The sequence below is a fragment of the Rhinatrema bivittatum genome, chromosome 7 (genome assembly GCF_901001135.1).
Source record: "Rhinatrema bivittatum chromosome 7, aRhiBiv1.1, whole genome shotgun sequence".
In the NCBI taxonomy this organism is placed as follows: domain Eukaryota; kingdom Metazoa; phylum Chordata; class Amphibia; order Gymnophiona; family Rhinatrematidae; genus Rhinatrema; species Rhinatrema bivittatum.
The window spans coordinates 168,723,471-168,732,941 of NC_042621.1; the positions used below are offsets into that span (position 1 = coordinate 168,723,471).

The 9,471-nt window shown below is 45.4% G+C and overlaps 1 long non-coding RNA gene across 1 annotated transcript in view; it reads left to right on the forward strand.

The window, feature by feature from the left end:
- The window catches only part of LOC115096141, a 37,128-nt gene extending 28,688 nt beyond the window's left edge, over positions 1-8,440 (forward strand). Inside the window, exons 3-4 of the long non-coding RNA XR_003857993.1 lie at positions 5,991-6,075; positions 8,027-8,440. This is a non-coding gene — a long non-coding RNA (uncharacterized LOC115096141). The remainder of the gene's footprint in view (positions 1-5,990; positions 6,076-8,026) is intronic.
- Positions 8,441-9,471: the final 1,031 nt, after the last annotated feature.

Sequence of the window (9,471 nt, forward strand, 5' to 3'; positions counted from 1 at the left end):
TTTTACATAACGGGACTTTGTGCAGAAAAAAAACATGAAACCCAGAGATTTCTGCATTTTTGCATAATCTCAGGGCATTTCTGTACATTTTTCTGAACAAAGCCTCACTTATGAAAATGTTCACAGGTTAGTACATCAGCCCTTTAGAGAGGACAATTTTCATAAAGAAATTTACCAGATAAAATCATTCTTAATCTGAGCAAATGGCTTTGAAAATTGACCTCAAAAAGACAAATTAAATATTCACCTAAAGACTTTCAGTTGCTCATTCTGTAAGCTACTGCTGTCCCTGGAAGTACAACAGTGGATATTTCTATCATTGAATCAAGGAATGTTTGGTGGCAGTGCATAAAGTAGCAGTATATTTTAAAATTTTCTCTATTTTGTACTGTTTCTAAACATTTGGCATGTTGCTACATACTTTTGAAAAGAAATGTCTTTAATTTTAAGAAACAACTTTAATATAATTTAGAGAATTACTTCTTAAGGAAGTATCGTATAAATCCATCCAAGGACATCTTTCTTCCCTGTATACATTTTTAATGGACTCTACCTGAAATAGAGAGTTTTAATAGCAAGACCTTGAGTCTGATGCCAAACCTAGAAATTTCTGTTTTATCCAGTGTTTACTACACCAGACAGCATCAGTCACATCTCTCTGAATGCAATGTATAAAACCTTGAAAAGATGAAAGAACAATCAATGTATGCCAAGAGTTTATCAACTGATTTAAGACAGCAACTCTGCTTCAATATGAGATAGCAGGAAATAAGGAGGCATTTTTCATGTTTCTATTCAGTTTTGTCCTCCAGAATTTTCCTGTTCTTATTTTGATACTTTAGTTCACCAAGATGGACACTAAGGATTTTTAACTCAGTCTGACATGGAAAATACAATTTTAGTGGGCAATTTAAAAAACTTATTTACCCAGGTTAAGATCATAAGAAATTGTCATACTGGGCCAGACCAAGGGGCCACCAATCACAGCATCTCAATGGGCAAAGCAGGCTACAAGTACCTGGCAAGTACCCAAACACTAAGAAGATCCCATGCTACTGATGCCAGTAATAGCAGAGACTATTCCCTAGGGATGTGAATCGTTTTTTGACGATTTAAAATATCGTCCGATATATTTTAAATCGTCAAAAATCTTTAGGGCCACGATACAATACCAATTCCCCCGATTTATCGTCAAAAAATCGTAAATCGGGGGAAGGTGGAGGGCACGAAAACCGGCACACTAAACCCCCTAAAACCCACCCCCGACCCTTTAAATTAAATCCCCACCCTCCCGAACCCCCCCCCAAATGCCTTAAATTACCTGGGGGTCCAGCGGCGGTCCGGAACGGCAGCGGTCCGGAACGGCCTCCTGCAATTGAATTGTGTTGTCTTCAGCCGGCGCCATTTTTCAAAATGGCGGCGCAAAATGGCGGCGGCCATAGACCAACACGATTCGACTGCAGGAGGTCGTTCCGGACCCCCGCTGGACTTTTGGCAAGTCTTGTGGGGGTCAGGAGGCCCCCCAAAGCTGGCCAAAAGTCCCTGGGGGTCCAGCGGGGGTCCGGAAAATGATCTCCTGCCGCAAATCGTTTTCCGTACGGAAAATGGCGCCGGCAGGAGATCGACTGCAGGAGGTCATTCAGCGGTGGTCCGGAACCCCCGCTGAACGACCTCCTGCAGTCGATCTCCTGCCGGCGACATTTTCCGTACGGAAAACGATTCGCGGCAGGAGATCGTTTTCCGGACCCCCAGGGACCCCCAGGGACTTTTGGCCAGCTTGGGGGGGGGGGCCTCCTGACCCCCACAAGACTTGCCAAAAGTCCAGCGGGGGTCCGGAACGACCTCCTGCAGTCGAATCGTGTTGGTCTATGGCCGCCGCCATTTTGCGCCGCCATTTTGAAAAATGGCGCCGGCTGAAGACAACACAATTCAATTGCAGGAGGCCGTTCCGGACCGCTGCCGTTCCGGACGGCCGCTGGACCCCCAGGTAATTTAAGGCATTTGGGGGGGGTTCGGGAGGGTGGGGGATTTAATTTAAAGGGTCGGTGGTGGGTTTTAGGGGGTTTTAGTGTGCCGGCTCACGATTTTCACGATTTTCACGATACTTCAAACACCCAAACGGCAACAATACGATTCCCTCCCCCTCCCAGCCGAAATCGATCGTTAAGACGATCGAGGACACGATTCACATCTCTACTATTCCCTAAGTCAACTTGAATAATAGCAGTTAATGGACATCTCCTCCAAGAATATATCTAAACCATTTTTAAACCCAGCTATAGTAACTGCACTAACCATATCCTCTGGCAACAAATTCCAGAGCTTAATTGTGTATTGAGTGAAAAATAATTTTCCCCAATTAGCTTTAAATGTGCTACTTGCTAACTTCATGGTGTGCCCCCTATTCCTTCTGTTATCTGAAAGATTAAATAACCTATTCACATCTACCCATTTTAGACCTCATTATTTTAAAGACATTTATCATATCCCCCCTCAGCCATCTCTTCTCTATTGAACAGCCCTAACCTCTTTAGCCTTTCCTCATAGGGGAGCTGTTCCATCCCCTTTATCATTTTGGTTGCCCTTCTCTGTACCTTCTCCAGTGTAACTATATCTTTCTTGAGATGCGGTGACCAGAATTGTACACAATACTCAAGGTGCGGTCTCACCATGGAGCGATACAGAGGCATTATGACATTTTCCATTTTATTCACCATTCCCTTCCTAATAATTCCTAACATTCTGTTTGCTTTTTTCACTGCTACAGTACACTGAGCCAACAATTTCAATGTATTATCTACTATGATTACTAGAACTTTTTCCTGGGTGGTCCTCCTAATATGGAAACTAACATTGTGTAACTACAGCATGGATTGGGTTATTTTTCCCTATATGCATCACCTTGCCCTTATCCACTTTAAGTTTCATCTGACATTTGGATGCCCAATCTTCCCGTTTCACAAGGTCCTCCTGCAATTTATTACATTCCACTTGTGATTTAACTATTCTGAATAATTTTGTATCATCTGCAATTTTGATAACCTCACTTGTCGTATTCCTTTCCATATCATTTATAAATATATTGATTATACCGGTCCAAGTATAGATCCATGAGGCACTCCACTATTTACCCTTTTCCACTTAGAAAATTGACTATTTAATCCTATTCTCTGTTTCCTGTCTTTTAACCAGTTTTTAATCAATGAAAGGACACCTCCTATCCCTTGATGTTTTAGTTTTCTTAGAAGCCTCTCAAGAGGAACTTTGTCAAATGCCTTCTGAAAATCCAAATACATTACATCTAACAGTTCACCGGCTAAGATTTAAAGGGCCCACTGTGATAAATCCCCTGTGGAGCCTTCACAGACATCACTGCTTTCAGCCCTTATAAGGGCCTTGCTCCCGGCACTCCATGTCTTGGCAATCAGTTGTCTACCTCGTATAATGGGAGATATGTTCCATTACGACAGCTACAGACAAGACTGGTGGAAGTGGCATGAAGAGGAAGCAACTCATACCTAACAACATCAGTAAACCCTGGTGGATTGTTTGGGGTGGAGTAGGAAAATGCTGAGGTACGTGTGTTTGTTTGGTATGTGTTGTCCTCAGCTTTTGAACTTTCCTACTGAAGGGGAAAAGGCAATCTGCTTCAGCTCTGGAGAGCCACCTGAGCTGGGGAAGGGAAGGGCACTGCTGGGACTGTGATTGGATTAGACCCATGAAACCAGGCCAGGCTTCAGGGAACTTCACTCAAGGGCTTGGACATTGCAAGCAGTGGGGCTGCAACTGAACTTTGTTTTGGAGGGACTGTTGGGCCAGGACCGAGCGCAACATGAGGGCCGGAGTTTAAAAGCCTTTCTATTGTGGGCTGTGGCACCGAGACAGGGGAGGGCCAGCAGAACCTGGTTGTTTTTGTTTAAAGTCATAGTCAGACATCAGGAGACATTGGGATACTGCATCCAGGAACCGCTGGAAGAAGCTACAACAGTGGAACACCACCTGGTGAGCGGTTACTCTTGTTAGTAGTGAGTTACCACAGTCGCAGCTTGTCTTCAGCCTCAGCCTCTGCCGCAGCTTGTCTTCAGCTTCAGCCTCTGCCACAGTTTTCCTTCAGCCTCCGCCATAGCCATAGTTTGTCTTCATCTCCTCATCACCAGAGATATTCTCCTAAGAACTGCCTGTCCCCAGAAACATGGGCTGAACCTGCAGGGAAAGGGGCTGGTAAAGGTGAAGTTTCATTTCCTCTCTGCTCTGTTTTTTGCCCCTAGGTGGTGAGGACATACTGGGCCCTCCCAGTAGGTGGCATCAACCTCACTTCAACAAGAGTCCACAACCCCAACACTGGATTGAGGATATTTTTTTAAATGATTATCACAGTAGCCCATGGTGTATATTGTGTGAGATCTTCACAGGTGACAAATAATATGCGTTGCCTACATTTTAAAAGTCTGACGTGTGTACTTTCACTTTAATGTGCATTTTTTTTGTTTCATTCACATGTTTTAAGATAATATAATCAGACTTATGATTATAAATATGGCTTCAGTTTTATAAATTCTGAGCACTGGTGGTCAAGTTTAATAGTGCTTCACCTTCAATTTTATTTTTGAAATTTTTGCTCCGTGTAGGATAGTGGGGTTTTCTTTTTTTATTATATTGCAAACAGAAGAAATAGATAGAGATTTAATGGAGGATATTCACAAAATTTCTATGAAAGGAGAGATGCTATTACTAGGAGATTTCAAGCTGCTAGATATTGATTGGGGCTTTCCAACTCCTGAGTCTTCTAGAAGCAGGGAGATCTTGGATTCTCTGCAGGGACCCCTGTTCCCTAAATTGGTAATGGGGACAATGTTTCTGATGTTATAGTAGATGACCATCTGGGATCCATTTATTACTTGATGCAAATGGTGTGGTTCAATATTAGAGTGCAGATGGTAAAGGTTCATTCAAAGACAAGGTCCAAGACTCAAAAATACTAACTTTGTTAAAATGGAGGGGTACCTCAAGGAGTCATTAGCTAGACAGGAAAATCTAGGGGAAGTAAAAGAGCAGTGGCCAGCAAGGCAACTTTTGCCATGAGTGGAGTGCCTGGAGGGGCATGTAGCTGGATTTGAATCAGTAGTTTTCTTACCGATATGGGGTAAGTAGAAAGTGGGTAGTTGGATTAGGTAAGGTACTACATAAGGGGGTCACTGGGGGAGTGGCTAGCTATGATTGTGCATGTGGTCGCGGGGGGGGGGTGGGGGGGGGCGCAAAGTGGCCAACATTTAGTGTTATATTAAATAGGTATGTATGGAGACTCTATTTTACATTCTATTAATAGCATGAATGAACATTTGTTGCCAATGTCATACTATGAAACAGAAATAATAGGCAAGATTTATAAGGAATGACTGAAGCCTATAGCCACAAGTAAAATAACAGTGTAAGGTCGAGATGCTACTTACTTTTTCTGGGATAAGAAAATCGTTTCATGCTGATACCTACAGCAATGCTTCTCAAGCCAGTTCGTGAGGGATACCTACCTAGTCAGATTTTCAGGATACTCACAATTAATATGCATGAGACAGTTTGACATGCACTGCTGCATTTCTCTGCAATTCTATATGATGCATGTTCATTGTGAATATCCTGAAAACCTGACTGGCTTCGTGTGTCCCCAGTGACTGACTTGAGAAGGACTGATTTATAGGACTGCAAACCTATGGCTTCCATTTAGAAGGCATGGATTATGCTCAGTTGCATGGTTCTTGGTACTCCACATATTCCCACTGCATAGCAACTTGACTAGTGGCCTAGGGTATCATGGCCCTTCATGGAGGCTGCCTGTTCTGGTGTCAGCACACTACTTCTATGCACATTAATGGATTGTCAAGAGCAGCAATTCAATTCACATAGTAGTAGCATATATTGTCACATACCAGTATAGAGGTCACAATAACAGCTACAGAGCACACTTGATGTTTGCATCCTATTTCTTCCTATAGATGGACGACCTGAAGAAGGCCCAGTGGCTGCACTTCTGCAAAAGGAGGTTGGACCGGCTGCAAGCTCGGCAGGATAGGGCTAGAGGTAAGATCTTTATCTGGCCATCAGGGCCATATTCATAAGGTCCATATAGGTCCTCTTTCCATCACTGGTCATGCTATTGGCCTACTGCTGCACCCATCCATGTCTGCCTTCAGCTTCAAAAAACCATTGTTCACACAAACTACATCAAGAAATTTATCGGGGTCATAGGCAGCAGTGTAATGAGATGTTCATTAGAAGGTACCCTGGTGCCTAGCTGTGAACCCTTCAGACTGTTCCCAACCACTCCAACATTTATTCCCATGCAAATTAGAAGGGCCCTATCCTAGATAATTGTATACTTCCTCAAGGCCCAAAATGTCTACCTATGTTGACTACAACACATCACTATAAATCCTTTCACAGACTACCGTATTTCCACGCATATAACCCGCGGGTAATGTGCGTTTTTACCTACCCCGCATGCCCCCCGCGGGGTATAAACGTGGGCGGGTTATCCAGAAAAAATTTTACAACCAATAAAGTTTCCCGACTCTGAATAGGCTGCAGCTGAGAGGAGTCCGTCCTATCCCTGCGCCCGGCCGCTTCCTGATTGGTCGCGTGTTAAATCTAGGCCGCAGGCGGGTGGGCGCTTGTTCCAGGCGGCGGCGGGGGCGGGTGGACGCGCGTTAGTTCGAGACGGCCGGCGGGTGGTCGCGTGTTAAATCTAGGCCGGGTCGCACAGGCGCGCATTCATTCACTGCCGATGGGGGCAGCCCCCACCGGCAGTGAATGAATGCGCGCCGAAAGCAGCTTGTTCCAGGCGGCGGTGGCGGGTGGACGCGCGTTAGTTCGAGGCGGGTGGTCGCGTGTTAAATCTAGGCCGGGTCGCTCAAGGCAATCTAGGCCGGGTCGCTCAAGGCAGTCACATGCCGTGACGTCACGGCATGTGACTGCCTTGAGCATCGAATCGCAGGGGTCGCATTCATTCACTGCCGGTGGGGGCTGGGGCAGCCCCCACCGGCAGTGAATGAATTCATTCATCCAGGCGGAGGAGCCGGCTGCTTTCAGCTGCCGCTGCCGGCTGCTTTCGGCGCTCAAGGCAGTAGCGGCGAAAGCAGCCGGCTCCTCCGCCTGGATGAATGAATGCGACCCCTGCGATTCGATGCTCAAGGCAGTCACATGCCGTGACGTCACGGCATGTGACTGCCTTGAGCGACCCGGCCTAGATTGCCTTGAGCGACCCGGCCTAGATTTAACACGCGACCACCCGCCTCGAACTAACGCGCGTCCACCCGCCACCGCCGCCTGGAACAAGCTGCTTTCGGCGCGCATTCATTCACTGCCGGTGGGGGCTGCCGCAGCCCCCACCGGCAGTGAATGAATGCGCGCCTGTGCGACCCGGCCTAGATTTAACACGCGACCACCCGCCGGCCGTCTCGAACTAACGCGCGTCCACCCGCCCCCGCCTGGAACAAGCGCCCACCCGCCCGCGGCCTAGATTTAACACGCGACCACCCGGCTCCCGCCGCCCGCCTGGACCCACGCGGCCCTCCGACAGGTATTTAAAAATTTATTTTTTTTTTGAATTGCGGGTTATATGAGGAGGCGGGGTATATTAAAACTTTTTTTCATAAATCTTGAAAACCTGCGGGTTATGTGTGTGGGCGGGTTATATACGTGGGCGGGTTATTGTCGTGGAAATACGGTACTCTAAACCCATTGCACATGCAAGGCTGTATCAAACAATATCTTGTTGAAGGATTTTTATAGATGCTAAGGGATATTTCTATGAGTGAGCCACCACATATAGGCTGTGATAGCCCCATAGCTATGAGCTCTACCTTTTACTTACACCTGTCCCACGAAAAGAATGTTCTCTAACAGGATGTGAATATTCAACATTTAATTATTTTATTTATTTAGTGCTTTTTTTTATACCGGCATTCATGATACATAACATACCATGTTGGTTTACAAATAACATGGTGCACTATTATTATTCTTTTCACAGATGACACCACCTCATCACCAGAGGAGGAGGAATTGGGGAAGGAAGAGGAGGAGGAGCTGGAGTATAGGGAGATATCCCATGTTTAATCACTGAAAGCACCTAATATTAATCATAACAGCCAAAGAAGGATGCAGACAAGTATGCTGACAGGCAAAACACTGTCACAACTAAAGAAAATAAACTTTGCCCAGATGAGAACTTTAAACCAGAACTGAAGGATATTTATCAAGATCTTCCTGTCTGTAAGCTCCTATGTAAATAAAACTAAGGCAGACAATGCAGCAACTTAAGCTCATAAGAAGAAGTCACGGACTGGCCAAGGGAAGTCCAGACTTTGTTAAATGCTTTCTGAAAATCCAGATACACTATATCAACTGGCTTAACTTTACCCACATGTTTATTTATGCCCTCATAAAAATGTAGCAAATTTGTGAGGCAAGACTTCCTTTGGCTAAACCCATATTGGATTTGTCCCATTAAACTATGCTTACCTATATGTTCAGCAATTGTATTCTTTATGATAGTTTCTACCATTTTGCCCTATACAGACTTCAGACTTCAGACTCACTGGTCTATAATTTTCTGGATCATCCCTGGATCCCTTTTAAAAAAATTGGTGTTACATTGGCAACCATCTAGCCTTAAGGTAACATAGATGATGTAATTCATAGTTTTTCAAATCTCCAATAGCAGGTCCAAAATTTCATTTCTCAGTTCTTTCAGCACTCTGGGATGCAGGGCCGGTGCAAGGGGATTTGGCGCCCTAGGCGAGCCTTCTTCCTTGCGCCCCCCCCCCCCCCGGTCTCGGCCCCGACTCCTACCTCATTCTCAATCACGCCCGCTGACTGGGGTTTTCTGGGTCGCGAGCAGATTGGGCACTGCTTGCGGCCCGCCAAATCTCCACTCCTCTTTGCCACCACTTGCGGCCCCATATGGCTCGCACCCAGTGGCGCACCAAGGGTCTCCGGCGCCCAGGGGCCAATGCATTTGTGTGCCACAGAAAATCAGTGGCATCTCTAGACAGAAGAATTTGTTTTGGGTGGGGGGGGGAGCCAAAATGACATTTCTTCATCTCACCCACCTCTATAGCATGGATCCTGCTTTAAAATTGGTTATAAAAAAAGTGTTGTTAAAAAAAGTCCAAAGGGTCCTCTGCATTATTTTAAAAAGCTGGCCAGTTTCACACTTCTAGTAAAACTACTATAAAATTATTTGATAGCCTCATTCAACTAATTCTATATGGATTATGAGAGTGAAGTCTGGAATATATAGGAAGGGACAGAATGTCAATACAAATCCTGCACCTCCAGTTCTGTATCTCTGTGCATCCACTGAAATTCCCCCAAACAATGGAGCTTGGATGTTTCCCTTACAGCTCATCATATTAAAATATATTTTCAAATTCTGGTGTCACCTCACAGTAACAGCAGCACAAACACCTTCCA